We start from the raw sequence: 12,550 nt of genomic DNA on the forward strand, positions 1-12,550 counted from the left end.
ATATCTAAAAAGCTTGGGGGAAATAGTGTAAAGCCAGCTCATGCTCTCCTATGAGCACAATTCCTGTACCCTGCTGCTGTACCCTGACTACACCACGGGCTGTCAGCTTCCAGGGCTTGGGAATTAGCAGATGTTACGACACTGCTCGGTGGTTTTTCCAATGCCATGGTGGTTTTCTTACAGCAGCCCAAGTCAGAGATTTAGACATGAAATTTATCCTTGGATTACTTTTGTTTTCATCAGATTTTTCAGCAACAGGGTGGTATAATAGTCTCCAGAAGGTAAAAAGAACAGAGATAAAATTGACCCTAGAAATGATGTAATGAAACCTTTCGTTCAGCCTGCCACTAGAAACCTTGCCTCGTGAAAATCCAAATAAAAGCTGTCGAAGGAGGTGGAAAAGCATTACTGTAGCTTAGACTCTGTGCTTCAAAGCTCTCCTGCCTGGCCCAGTAACTGCAGAGCTGTTGGGATGATCACGGGCTGTACTCATGCCATCTGCTGGGGGAAAGCTGCCATGAATAGCATTTATGCAAATAAAAACCTTGCTGATGACAGTCAAACATGCAAATTTATAATAATTCCTCTAGCGTTCTGAAAAATATAAGTCTTCTAGAATTATAGCTGCAGTGCTTGTCAAAGGCTAACCTAGCAACAGGTTAGAGCATGAACGTACCTCTGAAACTGTAAGGGAATGATTTATATCTTTGTGTGGTAGGTTTTGGGGTTCTTTTGTGTTTGGTTATTTGTTTTGTTGGGTTTCTTTTAAGCAGTCTGATTCTCACAGTGGGTGTGGCCTATGACTGGTCAAGGCAGTAGAAATGAGGATTAAAAGAAAATTTTGTTGCGTATGACTGATTTGATAATTCTTCCCTTTTTCCCCCAATTTCTGGTGTGGGTCCAGGCAATTCCATCCACCTACAAATAAAGCACACCACCATGAAAGGAATGAAGCACAGCAGCACTAGGAACTTTCTTAATATGAATATTTATTATTATTATGCTAGTTAGGCTTGTCAAACTTTGTACAATCTGTTCTTCACGTGTCCATACCCATCCACCCACTTCACACATCCTGGCAGAAGTATCAAAAGAGCAATTCAAGATGAAGGACTAAGAGAACACCATTATAGCTTGTAACATGAAAAATTACCTTTACTGGACTGTTGCTCTGTTTTATGCCCCCTGCTTGGATGTGACACTTGTTTCGCTCTTGTAACAAATCCCAGGGACTGCAGAATCTTGTTTATAGCAGCAGTAACTTTCTGGATACTGATGCTCAGGGGATTTTGCTGGTTCCGACAACTTTACTGAAGGTTTCCATGCCCTGCTTCCCACCCTTCTCAGACAGGTACACGGTCTGCTCTGCAATTCTTTGACCTCACAAAAGGACAAGTATCAGTTACGTTGCCTTGTGCTTGTGTGCTCCTGCCAGAGCAACTGGTTTGGTTGTGTCCTGTGGCCCCCTGAGCTTTGCAGAGGCCTCAGGTGACTTTTTTTTAGAACTTAAATGTTTGAGATACCCCAGAAATGAGGTACTGGAATGTAGATATTTCTAGCTGAACAGGGTCTTGACAAGGATCCCAGGGAGTACAAAACAAAAACCCAGGATACAAAATGGGTTTCAGAAAAGCAAAGGACAAGAGCATCTGTGACAGTTGCTTTGCACGGCATGCCAGCATTAGCAGAACTTTTTTGCACTATACTATTGCAGAAAAGGATTCCGAAGACTGTGACCCCCAGCTAGTGTGGATATGATCCACCCAAGTGCCAGCCTCTCCAGAACTCACATACTGGTTGAGATGGCATTGCAATATTTGCATTTCACCCCTCTGTTACCTTCTATCCTGTGCACTGCAGAAGTATTGCATTACCTGCACTGGGAAGTAGCAGCATTACCTCTGTCTTTATTTTAAGTAATTGTTATTACACTCTATGACACATGCCTGGGAACTTTTATGCATAGTTGGATGCTGCTGTCTCGAGCAGATGTAAGAGGGTCTTTTATAGCTTCCTCCCACCCTTGTGCCAGGCATTTAGAACACTAACCATGCCGTGGCTGCAACAGCCCAGCCACCCCATTCCTTTTCTGTGCTCTTCCCTGTGCTGCCTTCCTGGGCTACAAAAACTGCCCAGGCTCAGAAAACATTGTGACAGGCACACGAGTACCAGAGCAGAGCAGAGTGAGCCTTCAGCAGCTGTGTGGCACAGCACAGAGCCCACTGGGTCTGCACTGTGTGCATGGTGCCTTCTGACCAAGTGGCACACTTAATGCACATATTTTTTTCTTGGTACAAAATGTAGCAAGGAGTTCTTCACAGCTCTGAGCAAATTTGCTTTATGAAATGCATATGATGTACAGTAGAAGACTGAGACTTTGACACTATTAACTCCTTCTGTGCCCATCTTGCAAACCTGCACATTTTTCCGATTTCTGAGCACATCTGCAGGGGATGTAAAATGTCATTCTAGATATGGAATGTGCTTCAGCTTGGCACTGACATTACAGAGTGAAGATGCTTTGTCGCTCACCCTTGGATATCGTGGATGCTGTGTATGACATAGCAAGAGAGGCTGTTCTTACCAGGCATATTTTTTTTTTTGCTGGGGCCTGTGACTCCTTGGAAACAGGCACTTTCTTTGCTTCCACATCATAGGGATCAGGGGATATGTCTTTTATATTAAGACTTCCAAAATACATGTGCAGCTAGCCTTATCCTGCTTCATAACCAGTAACCAACCCTGTACCAGTTTCTGGAAACATAATTTGTATTCTCTTATCTCTGCAATCTTGCATCTCTGGAATATTTTTAGAGAGATGAATGCGGTTTCTACTGTGCCTGTTAGAAGCTCTATCCAGCAACACACGAGCTGATACCCAACAGAACAGAATATCCAGCATGCCCTGGTAGCTCACTGCCTTCCTGCTGCCAGCACTGAAGGTGCTAAAAGTGAACTATTTACCTTTATTGCAGCTTGAAGAAAATATATAGTTGTGCTATACACCAAAATATGAACTTACATGACTGGGCTATGACCAGGGACTAGCTGAGCTGTGTGATCAGTGAGCCCGGGTGCTGGCAGCCCTCTGTAATTCCTGCTCTGGGGTTTGCCCTTTGCTGTGCCGAGTTCATGGTTTGGGTGGTCGAGCAGCCAAATCAGGGCACTTACTGAATACACTGCTTCTAGTTCAGGGATGGCAGGAAGAGGTTAATTGAAAAGTATCTGGTTTTGTTGGAGTCAAAAAGTGCTGGTGGATGCTTGTTCTCCCTCTCCCTGGCTGAGGCTCCTCTAAAGGTAAGGGGGAGGAGGTGACCAACTGCTATGATTGATAGTGCTGCAGAGGGAAAGGAGCAGTGCTTGCCTGAGCTGATCTTGTCCTTAACCTGTCTCCCCATTTCTCTATTATCAGAAACACTTGGCCCATTTGTTCTAAAAGTTATAAAGGAAGTTCACACACAGTTATTTATCAATATTTATATAAGGCTGATGATAAGAAGAGTCAACCTGCTACAAAAGAATCCGTACAGTTTCGGCCACAAGATGGAGCCAGTACAGTTCCAGGCACACCTTCCCAGTTACAGAAAATGTTTCAGGCTGTATTGTCTCCAAATCCTTCAGCAGCTTTAAGAGGATTGTTCACTTCTCAGTTACTGAGATAGACTTGGAGAAAATAAAAATCCACTGGAGAAACAAAAATCAAAAATATCTAGTATTTAAGGTATAGAATTGATATATAACTCATTCCAATCCACAAATGAAACGTACAGGTAATCTGATCAAGAAAAATAAAAATCACTAATGCTTCTTTCTTGACTCTAAGTAAAACTAGTCTTTAGACCTATTTGCATTCTCCAGGGGTTTATGGAATTAACTGACTGTCCTAGTTACAGGGGCCGGGACCAGTTTATTACTACGTGGGTATAACCAGGACTGTGGATTCTACAGCCTCTACCATTTCTGATGGACTGTTGGTGCTGGATCATTTGCAGCAGCTGCCCAGAGCACATCTAATGACTCAGCTGGGATAACTCCCCTCCGGGGAGGAATCAGCACCTTCACAGCCAGCCTGAGGGGCCGTCTGTGCCAATGGGCCACACCCGACTGGCAGAACAGGCAGCTGCACACCCAGACCATCAAACACTCCAAAAATATCCCAAGACTCACAGAATTAAATCGCCCACTGGGAAACTCCCTGCCCTGAGGGAGGTGCTGGACATTCCCACCTCAACCTGAGCACATATGCTCTTGGGGGTTTGGGACTTCTGGTACCACTCCTGGATCGAGAGGAGGACCAGAACTCCAACACGACTGCCACTCTCGACAGGATCATTATCTCGACAGAACTGCCACCATCATCTGGACCAACAGGTTTTCCTTTCTTTTTACTTTGCACCCAGGGGAGCCACGTGGTGCTCAGCACAGGGGCTAATGAACACTGTTCTGTTCTTGTCCTAGAGAGCTGGGTTATACATCTGTTTTTTGTGGGTTAAAACCAGTTTTTCTCTGTATCATTTCATCTATTGTAATTTATTTTTTTAGTAAATTGTGACTCTGACTTATAGTCTCTCTAGAGCTGGGTTCATTTCTCCCACCAGTTTACTTTTAAGCCAGCACAATGACTTTAGAAAAAGAAAGTAGGAAAGACTAAGGCGAGGGAAAAATTAAAGGGTGGCAATTAAGGCCCTACAGTTAATTAATCTTAGAGAATCAAATTTGTCAATACAAGCAGTAAACCAGCAGAGGCAGCTCTAGCAGCTACCACAGTGAACTTATAAGAGTGAAAATCCCAGTGAGCAGGACAGGAAGACAGGAATGCTCTGTACGTTCTCCTTTCAGCAATCTTTTTAGACACTTTTTAGATAAGTTATTAAAAAGACATTCATCAGTTAGGCCTGCCTGCTGTGTCAAGTTACAGTGTACAACCCTGTGCTCTGATAGTCACAGAGCATCTATGTTTTCTTCCTGTTATTACCGTTCTTCTCTTCAGTCTCCTCACTTAGCTTCAAAGTTGCACTAGACTCATACCAATTACAATAAAAGCTTTTATTTTTGTCCTTCTCAGAAAATTTCCATGGCCAACATTACTTTTTACTTCGTGTATTCATCTCAATGTTGCAAAAAGAATCAGCTCTTTAAATCTGTCTTTACATAATTCCAGAGAATAGTGTGATGCCCTGTTGCATTTTGCCCTGTAAACAATAGCCCGACTCCCACAGGAAGTCAATCCTCCTAATCAAAATGTGTTTTTTCCTGGAGTATTGCTTTACTAAGGAAACCTCTGAAAATGAAATGAAATTTGTCTTCTGTGAAAAACTCCAGGGGAACTGCTAGTTGTTCTTGAAAAGAGATGCCTCCTGATTGTGGCCAAGGTTTTAATTTGTATAGTATGTCTGGCCTGATTCAGGAGAAAACACTAACAAGCTGAAAATGTTTTTACCATCAGTTAGCTAACTTTGGGGTTGCTTTCCCCTCTCAGTAAGATCCTCAGTAGCAGAACTCTTCATTAAAGTGCACAGGAGGTCACATTCCCACTCTTTTTGACTTAAAATGCATATGTTTGTACACCTTATGATCTGCACAATGGTACCGCTTGTAGAAAAGACCAAACACCTGTAGCACTCATTTTATCTTTCCTATATTGTTTATTCAAACAGCTATATTAGAATAGTTGCTGTGAGGCTGATGGATTAATAACAGATTAATGGTAACAGATACATTTTCTTAGCATTATGTAAGCTATCATTGTCTAAAAACATCTCTAAGACGGGATGTTTAGGGTGGGCTAACATTTTTATTAGACCAATTACCATGTAATCTCTTCCCAAAAGTCCATTTTGCTTATATTCTCTTATACATCAGTGATTTTCAAATCTAATTTCATTTAAGCAATTTGCTTAACTTTCATTTAAGCAATTAGAGAAACGTTACTATGTGCTCCTAATAAGTTATTGAATGTGGTGTTACAACTTTAGAAAAAAACAACTCAATGTCACTGATGTATCTGGAATGCTGTTGGTAATCCAGGGAAGGTAATACACTCAGCAAGATTTTGTTTCCTTCTCTAGAAGGCTTCTCTGGGCTTTAAACTTTTCAAAAATCTCCTTGCTTAGAAAGAAAGGTGGGAATAGGCAGGTATTCCTGTTTTTGAAGTGGGAACAGCAATTCTGAAACACCTTTGAGGATCCCAATGAAAAATCAGTTGAACTTCTGGCAATTAAGTGAACAAATAGATATGATAATGTGACTGTCTAAATAGGAAAAGGACAGTCCATGCTTGATAGGGACAAAAATGGCTGCTGGAATCCACAGCTCACGAAACTATTTGATAACTTGGAGAAGGTTCTGAGAAGAGATACAGAAACAACTTAGAAAATGAAAAATGTGCTTTATAAAATGCTATTACTCAAAGGGATGACTTGCTCTTATGTCTACAGTGAGTCCTATTGTCTCCTCTGTCTTACAGAGATGAAGGAAAAAACAGCTGAAAGATAAAATAAATACATTCAAGGGAGAAATATGTATATATTTGTCAATGAGAGTAATTAAGGACTGGAACTAGGAATTAACAATTTGTAGAGACAGGATGTTCTGGGATGTTTCCCTAGGGGATGTTGTGGTTTAAATGACCAGCAGTATCACTAGTCACATGGCTGCTGCCTCGCAGTGAGTTGTACCACGTGAATACAGTAATCCCCTGGCTCTATTTATCTGTGAAAGGACAGAATATGCTTGTGCTGGATGCCCTAATCTGGACAGGATAGAAAATGAAGATGGAAATATGTCTAGGTTTTGAGAAACACATCTCAGAGAGGACAGAAAAGAAAGGAAACTGAACAATCCTAAAACAGAAAAAGCTCGAATCCCTGCCTCTAGCCAACTGTTTTGCATATATAGGCAAGCATATGCAGAATGTGATTTTACAAAACATGTATCAACAGAAAATTAATCTCTACTTTTCTACAGCTCACAAAACACAGGTTTAACTTCTCAGATAAGCAACAGCTGGCCAACCATCAGCCAAGAAGATGGTAGCTGCATGAAATAGATGACAATTCTACAGAAAGGTGGATTTTTTAATATGTGTATGTACATTGAAAAGCTTATGTAGTTCTCTTTAATCTACTACATTTTCCTTTTACCTCAGAGAAACATGTCTTCTGCCTTCTTTACTGCTAAATGCAGACAATCCCTGCTAGCATCAGCTTTTGTGCTTTAAATGCTAGGGTCCTCATCAAGTGCAATCAGTTTGTACGTGTTTGTTGTGCTGGTTTATTGTGTTGCCACTCTTGTTTGCACACTAAATATTCCACTGCACTGTGCAATTTACTTACCCGGAGTGAAGAGCTGGAAAACTGGTGATGCCATTTCCAGTCTCCTGGTAAGTGCAGTGTGATTCCTGCGTACAGCCTCGATGAAGGCACAGCCCCCAGCCCTCTGCATTCAGGATCACCCAGCCACCATCAGGGGGTCAGAATACTTCTGTCTTTTCAGTCTCTGGATGTGATCTAGACATTGCCCTTTGCAAAGCAGCTCGGGACATCTTAAATAACTACTGCTTCCTTTTCAGAGATGAGAGGGATTTACAGAACTACTGTAACAGATAGTAGGTAGGGCTCTTGTTCACTGACAGATTGTGTCCAGTTCAGTCACTTACACCAGTGCATTTTCATCATCAGAAATTAGGTCCAAATAGTGAAACAGGTCGCAGACAAATGTAAAGACTGCCTACTGTTTCATCCTGTTTTCCATCTCTGTTATGCTTTCACGATGTTAACTATTAGAACAAGTCCATATTTGATACATAAAGTGCTGATGCTTATTTCCCATACACAGATATTTGAGGTAAATTGTACACAGACAGTAAGATTTGCAATTCTAGAGTTAGGACTGAGAGATATAATGTGCACCTTAAACCACTGCCCAGATTTACAGTTTTAATTAAAATAGAGAGACCTTTTAATATATATTTTTGGTACTGCTTTTTGGTCCTGAATTTTTTTTTGTAACAGACTAAAGCATATTAGAATGAGTCAAAACACTCGTGTTTGGACTTCACCCACTTTTAGGACTTTGCTTTACTTTATCTCACCTTTTGGTCCTGACCTATGAATCCTCCAGTTCCAGAAGTTGTAATTGATTGACGGTGCCAGATACAAACACAAATGGAACCTTTATAAATTCTCCCATTAGAAAAACATGTAAGTTTGAGAGACAGAGGGATACACACATGTATCTACAATTGTCTGTTCTGCTCTTGAGACTTTCAGCAAAGCCAACAACAGCCGGCAGGAAAAGCAGAAACAAACAGTTGCAGGGCTTCCCCACTTACCCAGTCTGGTGAGTAGCTCACAGTTCCTGCAGTTGCCTCTGCTGTTGAGGACAGACACAACTTCACCTCTCCACAGCTTGGTTAGTACAAAACCCAATTTTCAACAATAAAAATGGCTGTCACTTGTTCTTATGATCACCATTTTCATTACTGTGCTTCTATCAAGATGACTCTTTTTGTTGGCCTTATATTTTTGTTTAAAAACCAAAAGAAATATATAACTAAACTCAACTCTTACTGTTAGCCTGAAGAGAAAGGTCTAGATTTTCTAGAGAAAGTTGATATTTAAGTATTAAAAAACAAATTCAGGGGGGAAAAATAAATAGAATTTAACCTAGCTACTAAGGCATGCTGAAGCTTGAAGGGTTCGTATGCTGGCTAATTCCCTGGTGAGCTTCTCTGCCTTAGGCAGGACACTTGTACATCTGTCAGTCTGAACATTAGAAAAGTTTAATTAACATCTGGTTTTGCTATTTCAAAAGCCACACAAGAGATAAAGTAGATCTTCTCCAGTGATGGTGGGGATGAACAGAGCAATGCAGATTTTGCAGATAACAAATTGCCCTCCGGTGGGGTGTATTTCAACCATCCGATTAGAGAGAATATATATTCTTCTGAATTAGGTATCTAGAACTGGCTGATACTTTTTTCCACATCACACCCATTTATATGTATATGAGCAGATGTCTACATCATATAAAAAGCATGATACAGATTTGTTTGATTCATAGCCCCCGAATAAATTCTTCTGCCTATTCTCCACTTGAGGATAGCTTGAGACATCAAAGTATTTCAGGACAGCTGATCATATTGCTTGATATTCCCTGATACACTGAAGATGCAGTTCCACTGCATCTTTTCTGGGTTTGCAGGCTTTACACTGGCATATGTAGGACAATTTAATAGTCACTTCTACTGATTTCCAAAAACATCCCAAATGGAAAGATACTAAATTATTTGCTCACCTGAAATACCTCCCTACACATGCAGTTCCAGACATGTAACTAAAATACACTGTGACAAATACCAGTATAATTTATGACCTAAAAAAAAGCTGGCTTACAATTAATGCATAATGTAATATCTTTGTATTATATAATCAGAGGTTTGATATTAATTTTGTCAGTTATTTCTACATTATACTCTCTAGGCCAGCTGCGGCCACATCCAGAGAAATAAATGCGTATTTCTTTTCCTTGGAGAACTTTGGAGAACACAATGTTACAAACCTAAGTAACTCTGAAAAGAAGATCAGACTTTTTGTTTTTCATTACTAAGCTCACATGCATGGCAAGCATGTAGGAAAGAAGTTAAATCAGTGTAAAAAAAATATATATTTTTTTTTCTTTCAATGGTCTTCTTTCAGCTAAAACAAGAGAAACCAGAATTTGACATTCTAAGACCAAGCAATTTTTAAAAAATTTGGTTAAAGTCTCCAAGCTTTTGAGACTTAACATATTCTGAAGGAGCAAAGGAAGGAATGATCCAGACATTGCTTTTCAGTTTAGATGCCTCTAATGGTCTTTCCTGCCTCTACCTGTCATGTTTTCAGTTTGTCTTGTTTTCAGAATGGCTTTTTATGGTTTTGGATAGATTCACTGGTGATTCTATTTCTATTGTGCTAAACCACACAGACAATGACTGCATTCCATCTCTCCAATTCTCATAACCCAGTGAATTCCACAACTACAGACCATTACCATAACCTCAACTAGAATCCTAACAGGAAACAGCAACACCACTCCCTCCCATTACAGAATTATATTGAAAGAGATGTTTCACAATCCAGAACTCACAACAAAAACATAGGTCAGAGCTGTCCCTGTCAAAATCAGTCACACTCAAATGGTGTGCATTATGTTACTGATGATAATAGGAATGGGATACAATTAGGACACTACACGTGATTTAATAGTAGCACTGTGCCTTTTGCTTTGCTAAGCAAATCAGAGCTCTGCTGTGACAGATTTCACCCTAAGAGTTTATAACCTAAACAGTATAGAAATTGAGATGCAAGCATTTTTCTTCCATGCTTTTTAAGTTATTTCACTGTCTCAGCCACTGACTACATGCAGTACTTTCAAGTACCTCATGCTGTATCAGAGGTTCATTCGTACCAGCAACCTTAACCTGCTACTGAATGCACTGAAGAGATCCTCGACATGTCTTGATCTTCAAAAAAAATAAAAAAAAAGAAGAGAAAAGGATGGTATTCTAACAGTGCAGCTTGTGTATTTGTTACTAGGGAAACAAACAGCAAAGAGAAAGAAACCCTCAGTGTCCTTGTCATTTGGATCTTCCAGTGGAGAAGCGGAGCTTGTGTTAAAACAATGGAAACACTGTTCAGCTTTCAGGATCCTTTGCTGTCCTTGCTAAATGACAGACACTTCTTTCTCCTCCTTGTCCATCTTGTTATCTCTGAAAAAGAGAGTCACTTCTACATTCCACATTGGCCTGCTGGTTATTTTTTTACTCCTCCTGTAGACTTTAATTCCTGATTCTGTGTAACCTGGTCAGATCCTAACACCTAAACCATGTCTCTTGAGGTAAAGAGAAGAGAAAAACTTGATGTTGCATTTATATCTGTAGAAAAGCACATACAGCAGCACAAGTAATTCCAAGTTTGTGCTTCTTTGAGTCCTTACTGAATGAGAGCACCATCAGGACTCTAGAGAGTGTGAGAGGTACGCAGCATTCACTGCAGTCCAACATCAGGCCCCTGTGCAGCTGTGATCCATGGAGAGGCCCGTGCACGTGTAACATCATTGGCTTTGAGGGTCAGGGCTGTGGATCGTGGTGGAACTTTGCCACCAGCTTCAGTGAAGCAGTGAGATGTCAGGCCATGTAAGCCACGACTGACACCTCCCTGGTTTCAGCCAGTTGTGAGGTGTCAGTCATGACAGGTGGGGTGGGAGGACAACACAGAGATCAGCGTTGTCTTTATCATGACTTTCTGCTCATTGCTCAATATTCCTGGTTCCTAATTCTCAAAAAGATGATAAAGGTAGGAACTGTTGCAAATATACTGTGGAATGATACTTAGAACCTGTCAAGTACAATATAAGTATTAACTGTTATGAAAAGGTCAAAGCAATTAATCCTAATGCAACACAGAGGAGAGTTTCTATAGGCAATTGCATAAATGGGGTAAAGGATCCGCCGTGCCAGATGAGTTGCTCTATAGATGGCTCTATTTATCTGCTTCAAAAAAACCAAAACCAAACCCCCACTTGATAAAGATTTGAAAAAAAGAAAAAGATGTCAGGATTGACTAGAAAAGGAAGCAGAGCCCTGCCCGGGGGTACAGAGTAAATGACAGTTTTCATCACAGGCTCTGACAGTTTGAGTCCCTGCACTCTGTCCATGGAAATAGAAGGGTACAGCCAAAATAAACCAGGGGCTGGCTTTTATTGACTTTTTTAAGGAAAACTCGATCATTACCAACAGACTTGATATGCTTTGGAAACCAGTTGCGTGTGAGTTGTGTTTTGGTCCCCTTTATATTCAAAATTGTTACAAGCAACGAGCTCTTCCCAAACTGGAATCAAGTGCTTTGACCAATCCTAATCTTTCAGCCTCCAACTGTGCTTTTTTTCTAAATGTTTTTCCTAGAGCACTCAAGTTTAACCAGACCAGTGTCACCTCTCAGGGTTTTACCTACTTCGAGCAGAAACGCGGAGGGGAAATACTTTCTGATGTCCGTCATGACTTAGGCGGACTGACACCTCACTACGTGTGTTGGGACGACAAACAAACTGAGCAATCCGACACTGCCGACTTAGAGCGCCTTCACAAGGAGGCCGCTCCGAGAACACCGGGCGATGAAACCCTGGCTTCGGCGGGGATGGGTGGGTTTACCGCGTTGTATTCCCCGATCCCGCGGGTTCCGCCCCGGCTCTCCCCTCACGGGCCGCTCCCGCCTCAGCCCTCAGGGAGCGCGCGACGCGCCTTTCCCGCCTCGCCCCGGGCGCGAGGGGCGGGAGGGGGGGCGCTCGCGGCACGCGCCCAGCGGCACGCCCCGCCCCGCCGCGCGCGCAACGGCCGGGGGGGCGTGGCCAACCACCCCCTCGCCACGCCCACCGAGCCCGGTTCCCTCTTCCACAAAGCCCGGAGAAAGGGGCGGGACCGGGCGCGAGGGGCGCGCGCGCGCGGGGCCGAGCGGCGATTGGCTGGGGCGGCGGGGGGAGGGGTTTAACGGGCGCTGCGCCCCCGGGCCGG

At 42.1% G+C, this 12,550-nt stretch overlaps 1 long non-coding RNA gene across 1 annotated transcript; it reads right to left on the bottom strand.

Annotated features, from left to right (window-relative positions):
* Positions 1-10,539: 10,539 nt before the first annotated feature.
* Positions 10,540-12,303, bottom strand: LOC113951400. Its single transcript, XR_003529133.1, has 2 exons — positions 11,994-12,303; positions 10,540-10,750 (listed from the first exon to the last, which is right to left on the bottom strand). It is a non-coding gene; the product is annotated as an uncharacterized LOC113951400 (long non-coding RNA).
* Between the last annotated feature and the right edge of the window lie 247 nt (positions 12,304-12,550).

Source organism: Corapipo altera, unplaced genomic scaffold (genome assembly GCF_003945725.1).
Source record: "Corapipo altera isolate COAL_440 unplaced genomic scaffold, ASM394572v1 67, whole genome shotgun sequence".
Lineage (NCBI taxonomy): Eukaryota > Metazoa > Chordata > Aves > Passeriformes > Pipridae > Corapipo > Corapipo altera.